At 46.5% G+C, this 25,501-nt stretch overlaps 1 long non-coding RNA gene across 2 annotated transcripts in view; it reads right to left on the reverse strand.

Annotated features, from left to right (window-relative positions):
• Positions 1-23,182, reverse strand: part of LOC137533796 (uncharacterized) — a 171,931-nt gene extending 148,749 nt beyond the window's left edge. Inside the window, exon 1 of one of the 2 annotated variants that reach the window (XR_011024217.1) lies at positions 23,123-23,182. This is a non-coding gene — a long non-coding RNA (uncharacterized lncRNA). The remainder of the gene's footprint in view (positions 1-23,122) is intronic. The other variant, XR_011024216.1, reaches the window with a different exon arrangement.
• Positions 23,183-25,501: the final 2,319 nt, after the last annotated feature.

Raw genomic sequence — 25,501 nt, forward strand, 5'->3', positions numbered from 1 at the left:
CTCTGATTGGCCTGACACCATGAGACAGCGCTGAGGGAGGCAGAGGCTTGGCGTTCGGCGGTTTTCCGCTGTGAGTGAGTTATGTCTTTGTTATTTTTGACCTGAGTCCCCCATCGTGTCCGTCGGTGTCCCCTCCCATTATGTGGGTGTATAAATATGGTGTTTGGGGTGTGATTCACTTTGTGAGCAGTTTGATAAAGGGCTGGTTAGCCCGAAACAGCGTCTGTCACTGCTGTTATGTGACCAAATAAAGAGCTATTTATACTATTTGGTGGTGCCGACCCATCCATTCCTTCTGCTTGGTGGGAGGTGGCAGGGGATAGTTTGTGTTTGTGTGTATGTACATATATATATACATATTCCTCTATATTGGCTGGCTGCACTTCCAGGGTGGGGGTTTAAGGGTCAGGGCTAGAGTTGTACTTTCCAGCACCAAAGGCCCTCTGTCACCCCCCTTCCTCCCCTCTAACATCCTGATTAGAGATCACTGGTTTGAATGGGCTCCCTTCTATTTTGCTGCTCTGCCCATTCGACAAAGAAGCAGTGCATGCTCTGTGCACTCCATTTAATTTTGCGCTCCTGTCTGGATGCACAGCAGTGGATAGCGTTCTGGAAATGCATACTTTGTAAATTACGCTTATGTATTGTCACGATTGTGGAACTTTCCCCTTGATCAGCGCACAACGCGTGCGCTGACACGGCGGAGATCCTCCACAAGCGTATAATTTGCAGGAACCCAGCAAAAGGTGCTACGCACCTGTAGAGGGAAATTCCTGTCGGCAGATGGCGCTGGGGAGTGCAGAGGAACCAATCCTCTGTACCTCCACAAGTGCCAGACAGGAATTGTACGAAGCGCAGAATGCAATCGCAAGAGAGGCGATTGTGAATGAGATTGAGCAAAAGGGATAGGTTGTATGTGTGTGCGCCAATCCAGTCGCCACTCCGCGACCGCGCACACACAACAGCAGATACGAAATAGGAACGCGATCGCGAGAGGTGCGATCGCGAGACGTGACACAAGGCAGAACAGAATAGAATACAAGGGTAGCAAAGGCACAGCAAATACAATAAGGAGATACGGAAAATAAAAACCGCTAGCTAACCGCGAACACCGCACTCATTCGCAACAGTGCACGCGGTTATGCGCGATCTCCACGTGATAAGCACAATAGAGACAAGCACGCCTAACTAACCATAAACAGACAAACATGAAACAGGGGACGCGAGCGCTTGCTTAACGGTTACCTCACCGAGCCTGTAGCAAGCGCAGCGGACAAGACAGACATACGAAAAACAAGAACTAGGCAGGAAGGATCCACCACTCTTCCGCCAGAGCAAGTGTGATCCAAGCAGGAACATAGATCAGAAAGATCCACAGCCGCTAACGCTAGCGGCTAGTGCAATCTCAGCAAGACAGAACGATTCGCTATCAACCGCCGTTGGTGACAGCGCAATCGCGACCGACAAGACAGAACAGAAGGATCCCCAGCGCTCGCACAAAGTAGCTAGCGCGATCCCAGGAAACAGAACAGAAGGATCCCCAGCGCTAGCACAAAGTAGCTAGCGCGATCCCAGGAAACAGAACAGAAGAGATAGCTGGTAGCAACCGCTGCACCAGCTATACTCCAAGAACATAGATCAGAACCATTTCCTGTCAACCACCATAGGGACAGGACAATGGCAAACAGGCAAGACAAGACAGAACAGGCAATACAGATAATACAACCTGACTGGGCTAGAAAGGGAGCCAAAAGCAACCCCCAGGAATTAACTATACTAGATAGCAATGGCTGACACTCCAGCAGTGTCCATCAGGAACTGAGCAAGGAAGGGAAATGACCAGCCAAGCATTGTGGGAAAGACATAGTACTTATAGTACACGCCTCCAATGAATGTGGCCAGGCAATTTGCATGACAACGTATGCAAATTCCTCTGCAAGCACAAGCTGCAAAACTGACAGAAACTCTTCTTTCCAGAGTCCTGCAGCATGCAAACTTACACAATGGTCAAAGGGCTGCCTGTCTGCACAGGCAGCTGAGCAAATCATCACAGTACCCCCCCCCCTCCAGGGTCGAATTCCAGACGACCCCCAAAACTGCTATTAGCAACAGACTCAAACTGAAGACTCATGAAGGTCGGGGCAGCCCGACAAGGTCCAATTCCAGAGTCAGTCCACCCTAAACCGACCTCATCGGAAACAGAAGCCACCGAAACATGCCCATCAGTACTACCAGTCTCAGTATAACACCCATCAGGACTGTGAACGCCAGAGAAGAAGCCATCGACACCCTCCAGACAATACCCACCACCTTCCACGGAGCGTCCGAAAATACCAAACCTGCCACAATACCTGTTCGAAGTGTCCCTTACAACACAAAAGCCACCGTTGATCTTATCCAGTGTACCAAGCAAAATTTCTCCCGGAATCTCCCAGAACCTTTTGAAGCTCCACAGAGATCCCAAGAGGGCAGAACAATCACCAGGCTCACATGGAGAATTACCAAGAACCCCCATGGAGCCAATGACAATTCCGGATTCAGAATTACTAGGACACCCATCAAGATCAAGACTTTCAGGGACCACTTCTGGGCATGCAAGCAGGCAGGCCATATCAGAGCATGTCTCCACCGAGGAAGCATCTGAGTACGCTGGTAACCGAGACACACTTGGGCTTTCTGGGTCACAGAGCACACTGGGGTACACCAGCACAGGAGAACCCTCAGGACATGTCGGGGAACTGCCAACCTCAGAGTCCAGCACGACAAGACCAAAACCAGTACCGGACAGAGAATCATCATGAGTGGAGGTCACAGGCACTGGACTTCCAAAAGAAGACTCGGATACAAATTCAGAAATTTCTGTGACAATAATATCATCTTTGACTACATATGAGTGAAGCTCCATCAGAGCTGAAAAGGTAGCCAGCAAGGCAGCAATGCCTACGGAAGAGGGTAACCCCTCAGAAGAACTTGGGGGGCAGGAGACATCTCCTACAAGTTCTGCACCCTTTGGGAGGAACTCGGAGACCTCCAGAACATCCAACAAGACCTCAGGAGCATCATTTTTCAAGTTTTCTAAAAAGGATTCTGAACTATCCATGTTACAGGGCAAAACTGGAACTTTATTTTGTGGACAGGGCAGATGTCCCAGGAATGGTTCCACCATAACCTGAGACTGGATCTCATCATCATGAGGGGAATGTACAGGTATATTTACTGGAACACACACTGACTCCCTAACTTCATTCTCACTGTACCCAGAATTCTGTGTGGCAGTCAAACTAGCTTGGAACTCCAAAACCGCAGAAAAACAAGTAAAAATAGCAGCAATACCTAGACGAGCCTCTAGGGGCAGGGCAGGAGATATTGTACAAGGCAATGTTGACTCATCCAGAGTACAGGGTGGAGAGTCCAAACTTCCCTCAGAGCAAGAAAGGGACTCACAAATGTCAGTGTGATTGGACATCATATTGTTATTCATGGTACAGGGCAGGTTCAGAGAAAGCGTCTCTGAATAAGGCAAAGAGGGTTCAGCATCAGATTCGCAAAACCGAAGCGCTGTCTCACTCTTAGATTCGGCTAACAATGTCGAATCCGAGGAATCAGAACGCAAAACCTGCGAATCAAAATTCACTTTAGGTTGTGAAACTGACGCTTCTATAGCGCAAACCTCCGCGATCTGCGGAGCAGACTGCAAGGCATCTAGGACCGAAACGCTGGAGCAACTGTCCCCAGGCAACGGGCCCTTACAGGTGTGAACAGGGTGAGACAGAGACTCATCTGCAGAAGAAATAGTGACATCAACAGGACAAGCTTTATTAGGCATATTAATTTTACTTTTGACGCTGCACAGTCGAGAAACTTTCCCCATACCAGGGTCACAGACGGAAGATCTCAAAGATCTGTTTCTAAATGACAAAGGATCCCACACATCCTTGAGGAAACCGGCAGACTCATGCCGATCACAATCTGCAGGAACATCCGAGAAACAGGCATCAGATCGCACAGATTCAAACTGCACACTGTCAGGAGCGAATCCTTCAGGATTCGCACAGGAATCAACCACAGCGGCACACTCATTCATTTCAGATTGCACAAAGTCAAGACTCACATGCTTTACCCCAGAAAGGCAGGAACAATCATCCGACAACGATGTCTCTTTATTGGAATCAATTGGTTGGTGTGTGTGCAACTCATCCAAAATCGTTTGCCATACATAGATCACCAGATCCACAACATCCTTGTCACATTCATCGGAATCAATCAGAAGGTACATAGAGTCAAGACAAACATTCAAGACATCTTCGCTTTTTGCGATGTAAAAATCGCAAAAGGCTTTCCAATCAAAATCGAATTCCTCCAGCAAGGCCCCAACATCCCAGGAAGCAAATGGGGGTTCAAACAGGCCAGTATCCAAATAATCTCCATAGGGGTGGAGTTCAGGAACAAGAACAGATTTTTTAACTGCTTTAATGTAGTGTGCGATCCTACCTATAGCAGGATCCACATAAGCTTTGGATTGGGGCAGAAAACCTGGAAACTGATCAGCAGATGCATTATAAACATCATTATCATACTGCATGGTTTTGCCCATTTCAGACTTGACCGAAATAACCTCTCTATCTGTGGTTGCCATGGGCAACGGATCTTTCCGCTGGGAAGCCTTCCTAGATCTTTTACGTGTAGACTTAGAGGCTTTGGATGGCTGCTTTATGGATGAAAGAGTAGATGGAACAGCTGATTGAGCTGCTGACAACAACTCATTAAGGGGGTATGGTAATTGAGGTAATCTCAGCCAATTGTGAATTAAAAAGGCCAAGAATTCCAGGGGTCTTTGACTCAGGGTGGTATGATCTAACACATCATAACCCCACATTGACATTTCGCCCCCCAACAGAATGTAGACCATTTGGGGGGCCCAGGTAGACACTGGGGTGCATTGGAATTCAGGGTTCGCTAACAGTTTCGTACACTCAGACAAAAATTCGTCTGCTGATTCAGGTTCAAGTTTTTTAAATCTCTTAAAGGTACAAGAGCCATATTCGACAAAATCGTACAAATCGGAAATTCCGCCTACACTGGGGTTTTGGGTTGGGCTGGTCATTCTGTCACGATTGTGGAACTTTCCCCGTGATCAGCGCACAACGCGTGCGCTGACACGGCGGAGATCCTCCACAAGCGTATAATTTGCAGGAACCCAGCAAAAGGTGCTACGCACCTGTAGAGGGAAATTCCTGTCGGCAGATGGCGCTGGGGAGTGCAGAGGAACCAATCCTCTGTACCTCCACAAGTGCCAGACAGGAATTGTACGAAGCGCAGAATGCAATCGCAAGAGAGGCGATTGTGAATGAGATTGAGCAAAAGGGATAGGTTGTATGTGTGTGCGCCAATCCAGTCGCCACTCCGCGACCGCGCACACACAACAGCAGATACGAAATAGGAACGCGATCGCGAGAGGTGCGATCGCGAGACGTGACACAAGGCAGAACAGAATAGAATACAAGGGTAGCAAAGGCACAGCAAATACAATAAGGAGATACGGAAAATAAAAACCGCTAGCTAACCGCGAACACCGCACTCATTCGCAACAGTGCACGCGGTTATGCGCGATCTCCACGTGATAAGCACAATAGAGACAAGCACGCCTAACTAACCATAAACAGACAAACATGAAACAGGGGACGCGAGCGCTTGCTTAACGGTTACCTCACCGAGCCTGTAGCAAGCGCAGCGGACAAGACAGACATACGAAAAACAAGAACTAGGCAGGAAGGATCCACCGCTCTTCCGCCAGAGCAAGTGTGATCCAAGCAGGAACATAGATCAGAAAGATCCACAGCCGCTAACGCTAGCGGCTAGTGCGATCTCAGCAAGACAGAACGATTCGCTATCAACCGCCGTTGGTGACAGCGCAATCGCGACCGACAAGACAGAACAGAAGGATCCCCAGCGCTCGCACCAATTAGCTAGCGCGATCCCAGGAAACAGAACAGAAGGATCCCCAGCGCTAGCACAAAGTAGCTAGCGCGATCCCAGGAAACAGAACAGAAGAGATAGCTGGTAGCAACCGCTGCACCAGCTATACTCCAAGAACATAGATCAGAACCATTTCCTGTCAACCACCATAGGGACAGGACAATGGCAAACAGGCAAGACAAGACAGAACAGGCAATACAGATAATACAACCTGACTGGGCTAGAAAGGGAGCCAAAAGCAACCCCCAGGAATTAACTATACTAGATAGCAATGGCTGACACTCCAGCAGTGTCCATCAGGAACTGAGCAAGGAAGGGAAATGACCAGCCAAGCATTGTGGGAAAGACATAGTACTTATAGTACACGCCTCCAATGAATGTGGCCAGGCAATTTGCATGACAACGTATGCAAATTCCTCTGCAAGCACAAGCTGCAAAACTGACAGAAACTCTTCTTTCCAGAGTCCTGCAGCATGCAAACTTACACAATGGTCAAAGGGCTGCCTGTCTGCACAGGCAGCTGAGCAAATCATCACATGTATGAACTTATCTCTTCAAGTCCTGCAACTTTCTGCTTTTTATCGCCCAAGGCCATGACCTTTGTGGCCCTCCCAGAAACCTGGACCCTGTTGAGGGGACCCTCATACATGCAAGAGGACCCCCATACATTCTAGTTATGCTCTTGCTGCAGACCATTGAAAAAAAGAAAAACAGTACAGAGCTAAAAGAGGGCAGAGGTATCACATCAGAAGGTATTTCTCTTTAGAAGCCTTGAGGAATGAAAACGACATGACATTGCTATCGTGCTGGAGCAGACTCCAAGCAGCAGAACTGAGGAACAAGTTAATATCATCTAGATGCCTGATGCCTACCAAGAGGTATGTAGGCATCATACATGTAGGCATCATGCAACCAGTAGCATTGCAACAGAGCCATGGGACCTAGACCATATCTTACATGGTCATCTCCTTTCCCCTGTCCCAAAGACAGTGGTGTAGCTAAGGAGCTGGGGGCCCCGATGCAAGTTTTACATTGGGGACCCCCAAACACTCTATACGTAACAATTGATATGGCACACCAAATCCTGCCAATGGCAACTACAGTGTCAGAGGTGGAAGAAGGGAATGGCAAGCAATTTGTTAATGATTACCACTATTCAAAGTATCTATAGAAGTAATTATTATGAGCACAGGACCAATAGAGAGCTAATACTGAAGTTGAGGGAGGGCCCCCTCAGGGCCCCTCTGGCCCAAGGGCCCTGATGTGGTTGCAACCTCTGCAACTGCTATTGCTATGCCCCTGCCCATAGCTGTGTAATAATTCTGAGACACAAACCACTCAAACCAAGGTTTTCAAGGACATCAACTGTGGGAGAGAGGTGACATCTGCTATTGCTATGCCCCTGCCCATAGCTGTGTAATGATTCTGAGACACAAACCACTCAAACCAAGGTTTTCAAGGACATCAACTGTGGGAGAGAGGTGACATCAACTCTTTAAGAAAGGTGTCATCAACTATGTAAGAGAGGTATAAGTAGAGGGAAAAGATGGTCGCCAGTAGTCAAAACACATATAGAGAGGTGATCATTGCTACTGTATAACTAGAAGACAGCTAATGCAGCAACTGGAGGAAGACCACATGTGGTCCACTGAGTTACACAGACTCTGGGGTAACCATTGATGATCATAATCAGCTAATTATGATTAAGTGAAATTTCACATACATTTTCACATTTATCCTTATACGGAATTATGGTGTAACGGTGGGGTGCCGCAACTCAGATTTCTGATTATATGGTGATCTGCAGAATCACCAATAATGCAGACGCTATACGCGATTATGTGGTGATCTGCAGAATCACCAATAATACTAGTATAGCCACAAGGATGCTATGAGTGTAGTGCTCGGTGCAACCGTAACTTTAATAGTTTTGTGAGACTTCACCAGAGGGGCTGGTGAGGTGTAATCAGTACACTGACTGTATAATAGCGTACAAGCCCCAGCAAGCTGGAGATACTGATACTGAGGAGATAGAATCTCCCGAGGAGCGGGTGATTCAGAATGTACTGCAGCCTAGTGAACACCTCACCAGTGGAGCTGGTGGGAATAAAGAGTAATTAATGAGTGCTCATCAGTGGAGCTGATGAGCCTCAGAAACCAATAAGGCTAGGCCCCTTCAGTGGTGCTGGCTGGCACTAGCTGAAACTAATAAAGGCTAGGCCCCTTCAGAGGTGCTGGCTGGCACTAGCTACAAGGCACTGCTAAATACGGCCAGACCTCCGGGGGTTCTGGGAACATACTAACAGATACGGTAACTGTATAGTTTGGCTAGACCAGTAGAACTGGCATGGTACTATCAGTTACAGAAACCATATAAATAGGTCAGACCTTACCAGAGGAGCTGGTAAGGTACCGTCAGTCACGGCAACTGTATACACTTAAAAGACAAAAAAGACCGAGAGCCCAAATGGTGTAGTATATCTAGGAATTATGGATATAGTTAATAAAAACAGATTTATACTCACAAACATGGGTTGCCCCTAGGCAACCACTCCATATGCAGGTGGGGAGAATTAGGACCTGACCCCACTCAGGTATAAGATGTCGCTCTCTGTAGAAGAAGTTAGGAAAAATCCTTGCCACCCCAGGTGGACTGCATTGTGTTTAGGACAAGAACCAGAGGCGCCAAAAAGAGTAAAAACAATAGTAGGTTAAAAACTTAGGGGGAGACATGCTCACCACCCTTTCAACGGACCAAGAGCCAATGGAGACCACAATACTTGGTCGAAAAACAACAATTTATTAGTACTCCCAGGTGCTACGCGTTTCACGGGATTATCCCGCTTCCTCAGGCAATCAAACAGGAGTACAAGCTACAAGAGATACAGAACAATAACATACATAAATAAAGGCCCCAAATGCTTGTAATAATTTAAATAATTAAACTCAAGAGTCAATACTCCAAAGAAATAAAGTGCAAATCACAGTGCAAATATATAGCTTAGATACATGATCAATAAGAATTATTTAAATACAGACAAATGTTCCAATACTGTACCCTAAACACATATGTGTATACTGTGTGTCCTATAGGCTATTGTTAGTGGCTATTTTTGCCTACTATCAAGCGGTTTATAATAGCTAAGGCTAATGGTGATAGTCTAATGCCTGATACAGGTAACCAGGGGAAGAAAACAGAAAACAGTAATCCCCAGGTATATACTAAAATACAGTGCTATGTATCCCTCTTAAGGATTATGTCTAGCGTGGATAAAGAGAGAAGGCTTACCAATTGGGGGTCCGGAACAAGCTACAGCGCCTCAGTGGGAGAGCGCGGCATACTAGGTGCTATAAATAGCACCAATGCACGGAGAACGCCGTCTCCGCAATGTCCTGTTCAACTTCCGCTACACTGAGCGGAAGTGATGTATGTCGCGCATGCGCCAGAAGGTGTCGGCGCCATTTTGGAATAGGGAAGCTGTGGGCATCATGTACGCCGCTCGTATGCGGCCATACAGCGCTCATAGGCGTCCAAAGTGACGCGTACATATACAAAATCTCGGCGCTGCATGCGCCTAAACGACTGCCACAACGTTTTTATATATATGTAATCATGCGGATTGGCCAGATCGTGGGGGCTCTCACCAAAGGGATATAGGCAGGTGCCTGGATCCTAGTCTAGATGTAGTATCATGTAGTTTAATGTAATATAATGTAAAGCCAGAGACATTCTATTTGCTGAAATTTGACATTCAGAACCTGTTTCTCGCATTCATCACAAAAGATGGAGAGACACAAATCTACAGATGAACAAAAAGGCATAAAACACAAAATTACAAAAGTATAGAGATACATAAACAAATAAATATATAAATGACACGACACCTTCTGGCGCATGCGCGACATACATCACTTCCGCTCAGCGTAGCGGAAGTTGAACAGGACATTGCGGAGACGGCGTTCTCCGTGCATTGGTGCTATTTATAGCACCTAGTATGCCGCGCTCTCCCACTGAGGCGCTGTAGCTTGTTCCGGACCCCCAATTGGTAAGCCTTCTCTCTTTATCCACACTAGACATAATCCTTAAGAGGGATACATAGCACTGTATTTTAGTATATACCTGGGGATTACTGTTTTCTGTTTTCTTCCCCTGGTTACCTGTATCAGGCATTAGACTATCACCATTAGCCTTAGCTATTATAAACCGCTTGATAGTAGGCAAAAATAGCCACTAACAATAGCCTATAGGACACACAGTATACACATATGTGTTTAGGGTACAGTATTGGAACATTTGTCTGTATTTAAATAATTCTTATTGATCATGTATCTAAGCTATATATTTGCACTTTATTTCTTTGGAGCATTGACTCTTGAGTTTAATTATTTAAATTATTACAAGCATTTGGGGCCTTTATTTATGTATGTTATTGTTCTGTATCTCTTGTAGCTTGTACTCCTGTTTGATTGCCTGAGGAAGCGGGATAATCCCGTGAAACGCGTAGCACCTGGGAGTACTAATAAATTGTTGTTTTTCGACCAAGTATTGTGGTCTCCATTGGCTCTTGGTCCGTTGAAAGGGTGGTGAGCACGTCTCCCCCCAAGTTTTTAACCTACTATTGTTTTTACTCTTTTTGGCGCCTCTGGTTCTTGTCCTAAACGGCAACTGTATAGTTTGGTAAGGTACTATCAGTTTAAGTGACAATCTAATTAACAGAGCTCGTGACTGTATAGTTTAGCTAGACCTTACCAGTGGAGCTGGTAAGGTACTATTAGTCACTTTAAGGAAGAGTAGCGATACCACACCAGAGGAGCTGGTGGGTATATAGCACACCTCACCAGTGGCGAGGGCCCACTGGTGATCAGAATGGTCAGACAAGCAAGGTTCGACAACAAAGAGGTCAGCAACAGTACAGAAATTGTAAGGCAGAAGAGTAATCGGTAATCAGGTTGAGGTTCAGCAACTTTAAGGCAGATAGGCAGAAGTACATAATCAGTAAGTGAGATCAGAGTCAGAGTTTAACCAGAGTCATACACAGGTAATCAATAACAGAATGATACAATAATGAACTAACTATAGATAGATGTATATCGCAAACACTGCATATACATCTATCATCAACAGGAACCTCACTACAATATACAATATAACAATAGTCCTAGTCTTGTGTGAAATCCCTGGTTTCCTCCCAGATCAAAACACACCGGAACTAGTCTAAGGTCTGAGCGCTAACACACTAGTATTCACGACAGCAGACAAGGCTGGAGTAACAACTCCAGGTTTAAATACTGAAGGCAGATTCAAGCAGCCTCGCCCAAGAGGCTGAACCAACCAGCAAAGTAGATTGACAAGTGGAAGTCAGCTGACCACAATGTCAGCTGACCTGTCTCCTACGCCCATAAAGGTCCTTTTGCTCCATGCGCAGGCGTGTGGACCTAAGCTGCTGTGCAACAGAGACACCTGTCCCACCTGAGTCGGGAAGCGACACCCGGGATGGCGTGGCCGCGGAGGTGACATCAGGTGCGAAAGCAGCTGCTCTGCTTTCCACCACAGAGGTAACATTTCCCGTCCTGACATATGGTTTGTAAATCCAATTGATTTCGTATCGTAATTTGTAATTTTGCCTAAAATTTCACTTAATTTTCACGTAATTTTGTGCCGAATTGGCAGTGAATAGTGAAGCCCCCATACATGATAGTGACACCAAAATTGCTACATAGGTTAAGGAGAATAGTGGGTACAAGTCAAAAAAATTATTTTTCAAAAAGACCTTGTAGTTTTTGAGAAAATCGATTTTAAAAATTCAAAGAAAAAGTGGTTTTTAAACTAAAAAAAAAAGACAGATTTAAAAACATTTTTCTTTGCATATAGTGCATAAAGATAACACACTAATGCCCGGTTCACAACTGGGATTTTTCGGAGCCAGCCATATGGATCTGGCCATCAGGATCAGGTAAAAACTGTTAGTTTTTACAGCCAGTGCGCTGTAAACTGTCAGTTTTCTATTTGTTCCCATGTAGCTGCAAAACCTTCAGATAGATAGAGAGATAGATAGATAGATAGATAGATAGATAGATAAATAGATAGAGAGAGAGAGAGAGAGACAGACAGACAGACAGACAGACAGACAGACAGACGTGTCTAGTGAAAAATGACGCCGGCAAAATAATGGCGCCCCCTTCTGCCCGATATATGTTTAAAATGATATTTATCGTTTTAAAAGTTAAAATAGTGCAGACCTTTTGAACGAAATGTATCGTTTTAAAACTTTTTTTTTGTCCTGCCTGAACGATAACCCCTGCTTTGCTGCCGCTTGGAAAATATCTGCCCGCCGGCTTTAATGTTTAATAGCAAAGCCCCCTTAAAAGCTAAAAACACCAAATTTGCAAGGAATGTTAAGAAGGAAATTGTGAACAAGAGGAAAACATTTTTTTCAAAAAGACCTTATAGTTTTTGAGAAAATCGATTTTGAATATTCTTCTTCTGACCGTGGGAAAATTAAACGCCCGCCGACTTTAGCGGTTAATAGCAAAGCCCCTTTAAATGCCAGAAACACCAAATGTGTAGGGAATGTTAAGAAGAAAATTGTGAACAAGAGGAAAACATTTTTTTTCAAAAAGACCTTATAGTTTTTGAGAAAATCGATTTTAAATCTTCAAAGAGGAAAATGTATCTATTTAAATCGCGTACTGACATTTCCGCGGCGGAAACAATTCCCGCCGACTTTAGCAGTTAATAGCAAAGTCCCCTTAAATCCTAGCAACACCAAATTTGCAGGATATGTTAAAAAGTTACTGAGAAACAATATTTAAAAAAAATTGAATTTTTTTTTTAAATTAAAATTTTTGGGTTATGTTCAGAGTGTGGGAAATTTTTTGAAAAAAAATGACGTGGGGTCCCCCCTCCCGAGCCTCTGTAACCCCTTGTCCCCCATGCAGGCTGGGATAGCCAGAATGCGGAGCCCCGGCCGACTGGGGCTTCGTACCCTGAGCTATACCAGCCTGCATGGTCCATGGTATGGGGGGGCTTCGGGGGGGAGGAGCGGCCAAGCCTTCCCCTCCCCCCGGAGCCCTTGTCCAATCCATGGACAAGGGGCTCTTCCCCACCTACGGTGCCCCAGGAGGAGGTGGGGGCGACGACTCCCTGGGGGGGTTCATGGTGGCATCTGGGAGTCCCCTTTAAGAAGGGGAACCCAGATGCCTGCCCCCCTCCCAGGAGAAATGAGTATAGGGGTGCACCCCATACCCATTTCCATAAAGGGTTAAATGAAATAAAAATGCAACAACGAGAAAAGTCCCTTAATGTTCTAAATTAACCAGAAATATTTACCTGTACCTTTAAGAAAAAAATCCCAAGCCAATTAGGTCCCACGACAGTATCCTCTATCTTGCGATCTTCAGAAATACTAACCTGTACCTTTAAGAAAAAATTCCCACTCCATTATCCTCGGAAAAGGTCCCGCGCTATAATCTGTTATGTCCCACGACGACAGTATCCTCTGTCTTGCGATCTTCAGAAATGCTTACCTGTACCTTTAAGAAAAAAATCCCACGCCAATTAGGTCCCACGACAGTATCCTCTATCTTGCGACCTTCTGATACATGTTGATTGAAGATCTCCGCCGCCCCGACGCCACACACGCCACCTCCGCCGAACTGCTCTCAGCTATACTTAGTATAGCTTAGAGCAAAAAGAATCTTTAAATTTTAGCTCCAATGGTCCCCATTGGTTCCTTAACAGACCAATGAGGATCAGGAGGATCCCCATTGGTCGATAAGGAACCAATGGGAAGCCTTGGAGCCAAAATTGAAAGATGCTTTTTGTTCTCAGCTATACTAAGTATAGCTGAGAGTGCATCTCTACAGACGCATTACTGCTGGCTGCCGCTGCCCTCCCTGCCTCTCTCACACCTGTCACCCTCACCCATGCTGGCACCCATGGGTGCATTGGGTGCCAGCATGGGTGAGGGTGACAGGTGGGGGGAGGCAGGGAGGGCAGCGGCAGCTAGCGGTAATGCATCTGTAATAGACGCACTCTCAGCTATACTTAGTATAGCTGAGAGCAGTGCGGCGGAGGCGTCGTGTGTGGCGTCGGGGCGGCGGAGATCTTCAATCAAGATGTATCAGAAGATCGCAAGATAGAGGATACTGCCTTGGGACCTGATTGGCGTGGGATGTTTTTCTTAAAGGTACAGGTAAGTATTTGTGGTTAATTTAGAACATTAAAGGACTTTTCTCGTGGTTGTGTTTTTATTTCATTTAACCCTTTGTGGAAATGGGTAAGGGATACTTTGTACCCCTATACTCATTTCTCCTGGGAGGGGGGGTGGGCATCTGGGGGTCCCCTTCTTAAAGCGGACTCCCAGATGCCACCATGAACCCCCCCCAAGGAGTTGTCGCCCCCGCCTCCACCTGGGGCAAGGGAGGCGGGGAAGAGCCCCTTGTCCATGGATTGGACAAGGGGCTCCGGGGGGAGGGGGAGGCTTGGCCGCCCCTCCCCCCCGGAGCCCCCCCATACCATGGACCATGCGGGCTGGTATAGCTCAGGGTGCGAAGCCCCAGTCGGCCGGGGCTCCGCATTCTGGCTATCCCAGCCTGCATGGGGGACAAGGGGTTACAGAGACTCGGGAGGGGGGACCCCACGTCGTTTTTTTTTTTTAAATTTGGTATCAATTTTTATTTTTTTAATGTTCTGAGTGTGGGAAACAAGTTTAAAAAAAAAAACGACGTGGGGTCCCCCCTCCCGAGCCTCTGTAACCGCTTGTCCCCCATGCAGGCTGGGATAGCCAGAATGCGGAGCCCCGGCCGACTGGGGCTTCGCACCCTGAGCTATACCAGCCCGCATGGTCCATGGTATTGGGGGCTCCGGGGGGGCTTGCGATCTTCTGATACATGGAACCAATGGGGACCATTGGAGCTAAAATTTAAAGATGCTTTTTGCTCTAAGCTATACTAAGTATAGCTGAGAGCAGTTCTGCGGAGGCGGCGTGTGTGGCGTCGGGGCGGCGGAGATCTTCAATCAACATGTATCAGAAGGTCGCAAGATAGAGGATACTGTCGTGGGACCTAATTGGCGTGGGATTTTTTTCTTAAAGGTACAGGTAAGTATTTCTGAAGATCGCAAGACAGAGGATACTGTCGTCGTGGGACATAACAGATTATAGCGCGGGACCTTTTCCGAGGATAATGGCGTGGGAATTTTTTCTTAAAGGTACAGGTAAGTATTTCTGAAGATCGCAAGATAGAGGATACTGTCGTGGGACCTAATTGGCTTGGGATTTTTTTCTTAAAGGTACAGGTAAGTATTTCTGGTTAATTTAAAACATTAAAGGACTTTTCTCGTTGTTGTGTTTTTATTTCATTTAACCCTTTATGGAAATGGGTAAGGGGTGCACCCCTATACTCATTTCTCCTGGGAGGGGGGCAGGCATCAGGTTTCCTCTTCTTAAAGGGGACTCCCAGATGCCACCATGAATCCCCCGCCCCCCCCCCCAGGGAGTCGTCGCCCCCACCTCCTCCTGGGGCACCGGAGGTGGGGAAGAGCCCCTTGTCCATGGATTGAACAAGGGTTCCGGGGAGGAGGGGAAGGCTTGGCCGCCCCTCCCCCCCAAAGCCCCCCCATACCATGGACCATGCGGGCTGGTATAGCTCAGGGTGCAAAGCCCCAGTCGGCCGGGGCTCCGCATTCTGGCTATCCCAGCCTGCATGGGGGACAAGGGGTTACAGAGGCTCGGGAGGGGGGACCCCACGTCATTTTTTAAAAAAAATTTCCCACACTCTGAACATAACCCAAAAATTTGAATTTAAAAAAAAAATAAATACAATTTTTCAAGTTTTTTTTAAATATTGTTTCTCAGTAACTTTTTAACATATCCTGCAAATTTGGTGTTGCTAGGATTTAAGGGGACTTTGCTATTAACTGCTAAAGTCGGTGGGAATTGTTTCCGCTGCGGAAATGTCAGTACGCGATGTAAATAGATACATGTTCCTCTTTGAAGATTTAAAATCGATTTTCTGATTTTTTGAAAAAAAAAATGTTTTCCTCTTGTTCACATTTTTCTTCTTAACATTCCCTACACATTTGGTGTTTCTGGCATTTAAAGGGGCTTTGCTATTAACCGCTAAAGTCGGCGGGCGTTTAATTTTCCCACGGTCAGAAGAAGAATATTCAAAATCGATTTTCTCAAAAACTATAAGGCCTTTTTGAAAAAAATGTTTTCCTCTTGTTCACAATTTTCTTCTTAACATTCCCTGCAAATTTGGTGTTTTTAGCTTTTAAGGGGGCTTTGCTATTAAACATTAAAGCCGGCGGGCAGATATTTTCCAAACGGCAGCAAAGCAAGGGTTAAAACGAAAAATATCGTTGGGAGCAATACAAATATAAATATAAACGATAAATTTCGTTTTTAAAGCCGGCGCCATTTTTTAGCTGTCAAAAACGAAAAATAATTAGCGATAGTGGTTCTCTATGGAGCGCCGTTTTTTAACTACGATAACTGGCGCCATTTAGACAGATAGATAGATAGATAGATAGATAGATAGATAGATAGATAGATAGATAGATAGATAGATAGATAGATAGATAGATAGAGGAACATAAGAAGAAGCCACGTCAAGCTTCTTCTGGCCGATTTTCTTCAGGCATCAAATACAGGCAGTATAATTGGAAGTGGCCTTCGCTGCGCTGCACTTTTCACATTTATGAACACAGCAGAAAATAATTTTTCTGTGAAAAGACCCTTAGTGGCAAATCACCCCTAACTAATCATTGTGACAGCAGGGTTCTCTTGAACAAGGAAAAGGAAGGATTATTGTTATTAGATGTGCAGCTAGATTTTCCATTTATCATGTTAGTTCACTGGGATCCACTGTAAATGGAATTCCGGTGAAGAAATGGGTTAGTGGAAGTTAAATATTTTGGGTAAGAAAATAGTGCCAGTAATAGAAAAGAGAGGGCTGACTTAATTTATCCAGAGTAGAGAATCATATGCAGCTGATTACATTATCAACATGACCAGCCAAAATTTGATTGGCAAAGTATGATGAAATTGTTAATCAGTTTTACTGTGGGCTGGATATGGTGAAGGTAAGCGTGAGAGAATTGTATTTCAGATGCAGGGCAGAGCAATTTTTCAAAGTGCTGACAGCAGCCTTTACACAGTTAATCATGTCATGCAGAAGTTAAGAAATAAGATGAGCAAAAACTCTCTGAGGGATGTGATGCTTTTTCAGGTACAGAGTCTTGCAGTGCATTGCTAAACTAGAAGTAGTAAATATATCACCGATTCAGTTAATGAGACACACTCTAATGGATAGTACCAAAAAAACCATACAAGAAAATAGAGTCTAGGGGTTTTTTAATTACAGCACTCAGTTTTTTCTACTTTAATACATTTTACAGTGATCACTGCCGATTAAATTGGATTGTAAATAGTTTGTAGGTAATTGCATACTTTCTTGCATTTTTGTTAGTGTGTGAACTAGGGGCCATGGCCCACAAAAAACTAGTTGCTGTTGTTAGTTGAAGCTTCTAAGATGCTTTGCAGATACTGCTGATGTCCTAAGCTGTTGCTCAGAAATATTACACAACAGAGTAGCAGTAACTAGTTGCTGTCATGGTTAACATTACTAGAAGCCACTTAGCATTGTAGGGGCTGTGACAAGCAGCAACAATCAAGTCTCTAGTACAGGGGTCCCCAAACATTTTGGGTCGAGGGCCGGGTCAACATACTTCAAACTGCTGGGGGGCCGGTGTATACATAAAATGTAGAGGTCTTATGTGGGCCAGACAGTGTAGCATACCCAGGTGACAAGCTGCAGTCCAATTGGACAGCAGTGTCACCTGACCTCACCAGCGAATTACTGCTTTCTGAGTTCCATGTGGATGGGTGGTGCCAGCACTGCTACTCTATACTGTATGTGGACCACCAATATTTAAAATTAATACATTTTGACTGTGGGGGGGGGGGGGGGCGGTAAAAAAGCCTTAGGGTGCCAGATTCGGCCCTCGGGCCTTAGTTTGAGGACCACTGCTCTAGTAGTTAGCTGAGAGAGGTACTTTGAAATAAAGGTTATGTGGTATAGATAGATGTATGGCAGGGGCTGAAGGAGCAGTGCAGACACACTGAAGCATGCAGGACCGTCCAATTAAAAGCAAACATTTTAGATGCAGCTCATGATTTGCACAAGGAGGTACCAGTTAGATGCTTGGCAGGTAAGGTGCATGACAGATAAATTGCATGTTATGTAAGGTACATGAGATGTAAGGTACATGGCAGTTCAAATAAATGGCAGGTATGAAGCATGGCAGAACCTTTAAATTTTACTGGACATGGTCTTAAAACATATGTCAAAGACATAATAATAATGGCCTGGGCCCACTAATGCAGTTGAGTCCACATCTGTCCGCTTTTTTTCAGCATCTGTAACATTGATGTGTAACTGAAAAGTGGGCACGACTGCATCAGTGGGCTCAGGCCCTAAAAGTTGATTAGGTAATACAGGTACCTTTAATCACTTACTGTACAAGATTTTTTTTTTGCAAGTTTTCACAACTTTAAGTTTCTTATTCAGGTATTATGCAGAACTTAACGTTTTAAAAGCTTACAAAGAAATCTTCTACACTTACTTATTAAATAAATTACCTAAGCAACTTTTGTTGCACCACATACAACTGGCTTAAAACACATTTGTCACTGTTATGAGCATCACAGCACAATAGCTGATGATCACTTTATGCAGCATATACCTGTAAGGCTTGGTGGTGTATTCTCCACAGTCAGCATGCAACGCATGAGCTGGCGTGGAGGAGGTACACACACTAGCACCAGGAAACAGGCTATCCCTAGTATAGTGGAGGGGAGGACTGACTCCAATAGGAGATTGTGGCGCACAGAGCCGGTGCAGATCTGACAGCCACAAACAATGCTTTCGTTATAACGTCTCAGCGCAAAGTAGCGCTGAGCGCACAAACCAGAACTGAGGAGATCAGGACAGGTAGACAGAATGAACGCTTGCTAGCTAGCGGCTACTTAGCGACAGCAAGCGTCCAAAACCAGACAGACTGGAATGAGGCAGCCAATGCGATGCGGCGATGGCGTGCCTCACAAAGACAGGACAGGATAGTCAGAAAATAGCAGGATTAAAATAGATGAACGTAACACAGATAAATATACAATAAGTATGTTTTCCTAGCGTATTACAATTACAGCTATCAATGAAACTATTTGTAACGTCTGACTAACATATGTATATATCGGCAATGAACCGATATATGACATAAGCAGGAACGCTGACTAGGAATGGAGTAACACAGGGAACAGGACTCAGAAGGATTCGCTATCTCTTCGCAGAGATGAACGCAATCCACAAACGGTAACAGAACAGGATTCAGAAGGATTCGTTATCTCTTCGCAGAGATGAACGCCAGAGCCGGGACAAGGTCCACAATCAACAGAGGCTGAGTTGCCCAAATGCGCCGCCCCCCCCCCCCCCGCGGTGACAAAAAAATGGGCGTGGTCATGGCATCATGTGGGCGGTAATGTAACGCATAACAGTGAGGCGGCAGGTCAGAGTTTCCACAACAGTTAGGCAAAGTGACTCTAAGGCTCCCTGCACACTGCAAATCCAATTTGTGATTCCGATTTTCCCTGAATGCTATCAACAGAAAAACGCAGAAAGAAATGCAGCATGCAGTAACGACTAAAAATCAGAATCGCATGTAAAAAACGATTAACAATCGGAATCGCATGCAGTGTGCAGGGAGCCTAAGGGTAATTAGACATTCCACAAACACATAAGGAAGCAGTGTTTCTGCCAGGGCTGTGGAGTCGGTACAAAAATCTTCCGACTCCAACTCCGACTCCCAACTCCTCGGTTTATGAAGCTCCGACTCCGGTACCCAAAATGGTTCCGACTCCTCGACTCCGACTTCTTAGTCTAATACTTAACAGGGTTGTGGATTTTGTAAAAAAATCATCCGACTCCTCAGTTTATGAAATCAACGACTCCGACTCCAAGTTCCCAAAATTGCCTCGACTCCGACACCAACTCCGACTTCACAGCCCTGGTTTCTGCCATGATGTGGTGAGACAGAAGATTTGCATCATGGATGTGCAGGTGATAAATCAGCAGAAACTGATGCGATTTATTAGCAAACCATTTAGTAATCATGAAACGACAAAATGTCAAATGCGGCAACAATAATCCCAAAGCAGCAAATGTAGCCAACTATGACCATCAAGTAATAAATGCAGCAACCGTTACCTCTGACACATAAACTGCAACGACCGTTACCTCTGACACATGATATGCAACAACCCCTACTTCTCACACATTATATTCAAAAACCCCTACTTCCGACACATGATAAGCAACAACCTCTATTTCCGACACATTATATGCAACAACCCCTACTTCCGACACATGATATGCAAGAACTACTGTATTACCTCCAATACATGAAATGCAAGAACCATACCTCTGACACATGATATGCAACAACCCCTATTTCCGACAAATGAAGTCCAGCAAATTATTTCCCCAACACATGGAATGAGGCAAACGTTACTTTTGACATATGAAATGCAGCAAATGGGAAATTAGTCAAATATTACCTCCCACACATGTTAAAATGTAGTAAACATTACCCCCCACACATGAAAAATGCATACACATATAAAAATGCATGAAATGTTACCTTAGACATAATTTAATTAAATGTGCGGCCCACTGGGTGCTGGCAGGATGGAGCTGCAGAGTAGGGTGGGAGAGTGACACTGGATGCGGCTGAAAGGGTAACACTGGACGGAAGGAGGGTGACATTGACTGGAATGGGAGGAGGTTGACACTGGATGGGGAGGAGGATGACACTAGGTGGGGAGAGGGTGACACTGACTGGGTCGGGAGGTGGACGACACTAATGGGGTGTAAAGGAGGGTGACAGTAAGTGGGGAGGAGGGTAATAGGTAGGCGTCCCAGTAAAGGTAGCTAGGCATAGCATAGGTAGGTGTCCTAGCAGAGCCGGAACAAGGTCCTCCAGCACCCAAGGCTGAGACACCAAAGTGCGCCCCTCCATCCCTCCTCCCCCCCCCCCCCCCAGCCATCATCACACACTGATTGCTATTAGACTAAGTGGGGCCACAGGGCCCACAACCTCCCCAACACCTTAATATCTAGTTATATGGCTTGCAGTCACTGCCATGTATCCCCTTTTCTTATTTATTTCTGCTTCAAACACAATTAGGAATGACAGCTGAATGAATTCTGCGCCCCCTCCTGCACTGCGCCCTGAGGCTGGAGCCTCTCCAGCCTATGCCTCGGCCCGGCCCTGTGTCCTAGTATAGGTAGCTATGCATAGGTAGGTGTCCCAGTATAGGTAGCCGCATAGGTAGATGTCCCAATAGGTAGCTAGGCATAGGTAGGTGTCGCAGTATAGGTAGCTACTAGCTAGGCATAGCATAGGTAGGTGCCCCAGTAGATAGCTAGTGATAGGTAGGTGCCCAAGTAAAGGTAGCTAGGCATAGCATAGGTAGATGCCCCAGTAGGTAGCTAGCTAGGTATAGGTAGGTGTCCCAGCATAGGTAGCTACTAGCTAGGCATTGCATAGGTAGGTGCCCCAGTAGGTAGCTAGGCATAGGTAGGTGGCCCAGTAAAGGTAGCTAGACATAGCATAGGTAGGTGCCCCAGTAAGTAGCTAGGCATAGGTAGGTGCCCCAGTAGGTAGCTAGGCATAGGTAGGTGCCCCAGTAGGTAGCTAGGCATAAGTAGGTGCCCCATTAGATAGCTAGGCATAGGTAAGTGTCCCAGTATAGGAAGCTACGCATAGCATAGGTAGGTGCCCCAGTAGATAGCTAGTGATAGGTAGGTGCCCAAGTAAAGGTAGCTAGGCATAGCATAGGTAGATGCCCCAGTAGGTAGCTAGCTAGGTATAGGTAGGTGTCCCAGCATAGGTAGCTACTAGCTAGGCATTGCATAGGTAGGTGCCCCAGTAGGTAGCTAGGCATAGGTAGGTGGCCCAGTAAAGGTAGCTAGACATAGCATAGGTAGGTGCCCCAGTAAGTAGCTAGGCATAGGTAGGTGCCCCAGTAGGTAGCTAGGCATAGGTAGGTGCCCCAGTAGGTAGCTAGGCATAAGTAGGTGCCCCATTAGATAGCTAGGCATAGGTAAGTGTCCCAGTATAGGAAGCTACGCATAGTAGGTAGGTGCCCCTGTAGGTAACTATGCATAAGTAGGTGTTTCCCAGGCCATTATAGTAGATATAGGTAGCCAGGCGTATAAGTAGCCAGGCAGACAGGGAGGGAATGGGATATAGGTAGCCAGGATGCAGGGAGGGGGGTAAAAGTAGCTTCAGGGAGGGTGGGCAGAACTGGTGGGGGGGCGGAACTAAAGCGCCCACTCTATTGGTGGGTGGGCAGGGAGGCAAGCTAGGGCTGAGGGTGATGCGGCCATGGTGGCCAGAGACCTGCGGCCGGGACGTCCCGCGGGTAAAAGCGAGACAATTCCTGGGACATTTTGCAACCTGGGACCCTGAACCAGGGACATGTCCCGGCTAAAGCGGGACGTCTGGTCACCGTAGATTTAACACAGATGAGGGGGAATTAGACAGGCTAAACTCTCTAAATACATACAGGGTGTATTTTTTCTGTTTTCTTTTCGACCTGTGCAAGAGTTCAGGTCCACTTTAAAAGCGAAACATTGATGGGATGCTTTTAAAGAGAGAGATATTTGAGGGAAGGAAAGATAAGGTAGAAAGGCAGAGGGGTACAAAATTCAGAGACAGGAGGGGGGGAGATACAGCATGAGAAGGGAGGAATGGAGAGCGGCATGGGTATGGGTGACAGAACAGAAGCCTGACACACAGCTCATAGTCACTTTCCCTGTGTGCTCTCCTCTCACCCAGGAAGCCCAGTTCTGACATAAAAGGCTGCAGTTATCTAACAACCCCCACAAAATCATGCAGCAGCTTCATGTTTTCAGGAAGGAGAGAGAGAGCTCCCAGCTGCACACTCATTCCAGAACTTGTGAGAGTATCCTGCACACACATGTAGTAGCTGCAGCAGCATTAGGGAAACTGATCCAGCAGAATCACCGCATGATCTGCTCTGACTTCTCTCCCTTCCTCACCCCCTTTTCCCAGCACAGCTACCTGTCCTGTGGAGATTAAGCTTCCAGTTCCCGGGTCCTCTCGTCTCTAGTGCTCAGCCCCGCCCCTCAGTATTACAGAGGAGAGAAGGAGGAGGGGAGGGGCACTCTGCTGTAAGTCTATATCATGCACATACGCAGGGGAGACTAGGGACAGCGCAGCAGCAGACAGCTGATTACCCAACAACAGCTGGTCTGCAGCTAGCGTGCGACACCCTCCCTAGCTCTCCTGTCTCCACCAAAGCAAAGTAAGCCCAGCATGAACACAGTGGAGGTGGTGGACGGCAAGCCAGGCATAACACAGCCCTGCTCCTTGCGCCCACCCACACTGCATTTAGCTCCGCCCCGAGGCTCCAGCCTCGTGAGCCTCTGTGTCGGCACGGCCCTGATGAACGCAATCCACAAACAGTACCAGGAGCAGGGTAACTACCTCAGCACGGGTGGTCACGGTACGCGCAACCTACCAAAACGTGCTGGAAAGCTGACTAACTGCACACAGGATATAAACAGTTCGTGTACGTATACATCAGCGACACTGGTGTATCAACGTAACACAAATACAAGGAAAATAATAAACGTGCTGGTATGCATATATATTGGCAATGAACCAATATATGATGCAAAGACCAGCAAAGTATCTTATAACAAGAAACACGATCGGGGGCTAAAGCGACAGCAAGGCAGGTTTAGGCTGAAGCTATGAAAACCCAAGGAAACCCTGCAGGAAGCAGATCTTTATACTGAGGTCATCCAATGGGAGCAGACATGCAGATTCCCACACAGGTGAATGATAATCAGTCACAAGCTGACAGCAGGGAAAGACAGACAAAGCTATGCAGCTTGCATGGAAATAGATCAGAACTGCCTGAGCTGCAGCACTACTACTTCCAGTAATAGCTGCTGCAGCAGCGATCATTACAATACCAAAGATAAAATACAAAAGTCTAAAGAAACTACTAAAGTAAACGTGCAATATATACAAAAGTGAATGTGTGATTGAAAGTAATACTATGTCCCCCAATTGTCCCACTTTCCCCAGGACAGTCCTGATGTGGGGGATCTGTCCCAGCGTCACAGGGCACTACATGAATGTACTGATAATCACAACTGGTGGTCACAAGCAGCATTGAGAGGAGAATCTGGCCAATAGTAGCAGCACCAGCTTCCCTTGGCCAATGCTGGTGCTGCTGTGGTCAGAGATGCGAAAAAAGTGCCACTCAGCTCCTCTGACAAAGGCAACCTGGATTCAAATATCAGCTCTTCCTGTTCAGTAGAGTTGGGCCGAACGGTTCGCCTGCGAACGGTTCCATGCGAACTTCAGTGGTTCGCGTTCGCGTCCCGCAGGCGAACCTTTGCAGAAGTTCGGTTCGCCCCATAATGCACATGGAGGGTTAACTTTGACCCTCTACATCACAGTCAGCAGGCCCAGTGTAGCCAATTAGGCTACACTAGCCCCTGGAGCCCCACCCCCCCTTATATAAGGCAGGCAGCGGCGGCCATTACGGTCACTCGTGTGCTGCCTGCGTTAGTGAGAGTAGGGCGAGCTGCTGCAGACTGTCTCTCAGGGAAAGATTAGTTAGGCTTAACTTGTTCCTGTCTGGCTGCATACCTGTTCTGTGAACCCACCACTGCATACCTGTGCTGTGAACCCACCACTGCATACATGTGCTGTGAACCCACCACTGCATACCTGTGCTGTGAACCCACCACTGCATACCTGTGCTGTGAACCCACCACTGCATACCTGTGCTGTGAACCCACCACTGCATACCTGTTCAGTGAACCTGCCACTGCATACCTGTTCTGTTCAGTGGACCCGCCACTGTATACCTGTTCATTGAACCCACCACTGCATACCTGTGCTGTGAACCCACCACTGCATACCTGTTCTGTGAACCCACCACTGCATACCTGTTCAGTGAACCCGCCACTACATACCTGTTCTGTTCAGTGGACCCGCCACTGTATACCTGTTCAGTGAACCTGCCACTGCATACCTGTTCTGTTCAGTGGACCCGCCACTGTATACCTGTTCAGTGAACCCGCCACTGCATACCTGTTGTGTTCAGTGAACCTGCCACTGCATACCTGTTCTGTGAACCCGCCACTGTATACCTGTTCTGTTTAGTGAACCCGCCACTGTATACCTGTTCTGTTTAGTGAACCCGCCACTGCATACCTGTTCTGTTCAGTGGACCCGCCACTGTATACCTGTTCAGTGAACCCGCCACTGCATACCTGTTGTGTTCAGTGAACCTGCCACTGCATACCTGTTCTGTGAACCCGCCACTGTATACCTGTTCTGTTTAGTGAACCCGCCACTGTATACCTGTTCTGTTTAGTGAACCCGCCACTGTATACCTGTTCTGTTTAGTGAACCCGC

This window comes from Hyperolius riggenbachi, chromosome 10, assembly GCF_040937935.1.
Source record: "Hyperolius riggenbachi isolate aHypRig1 chromosome 10, aHypRig1.pri, whole genome shotgun sequence".
NCBI classification, from domain to species: domain Eukaryota; kingdom Metazoa; phylum Chordata; class Amphibia; order Anura; family Hyperoliidae; genus Hyperolius; species Hyperolius riggenbachi.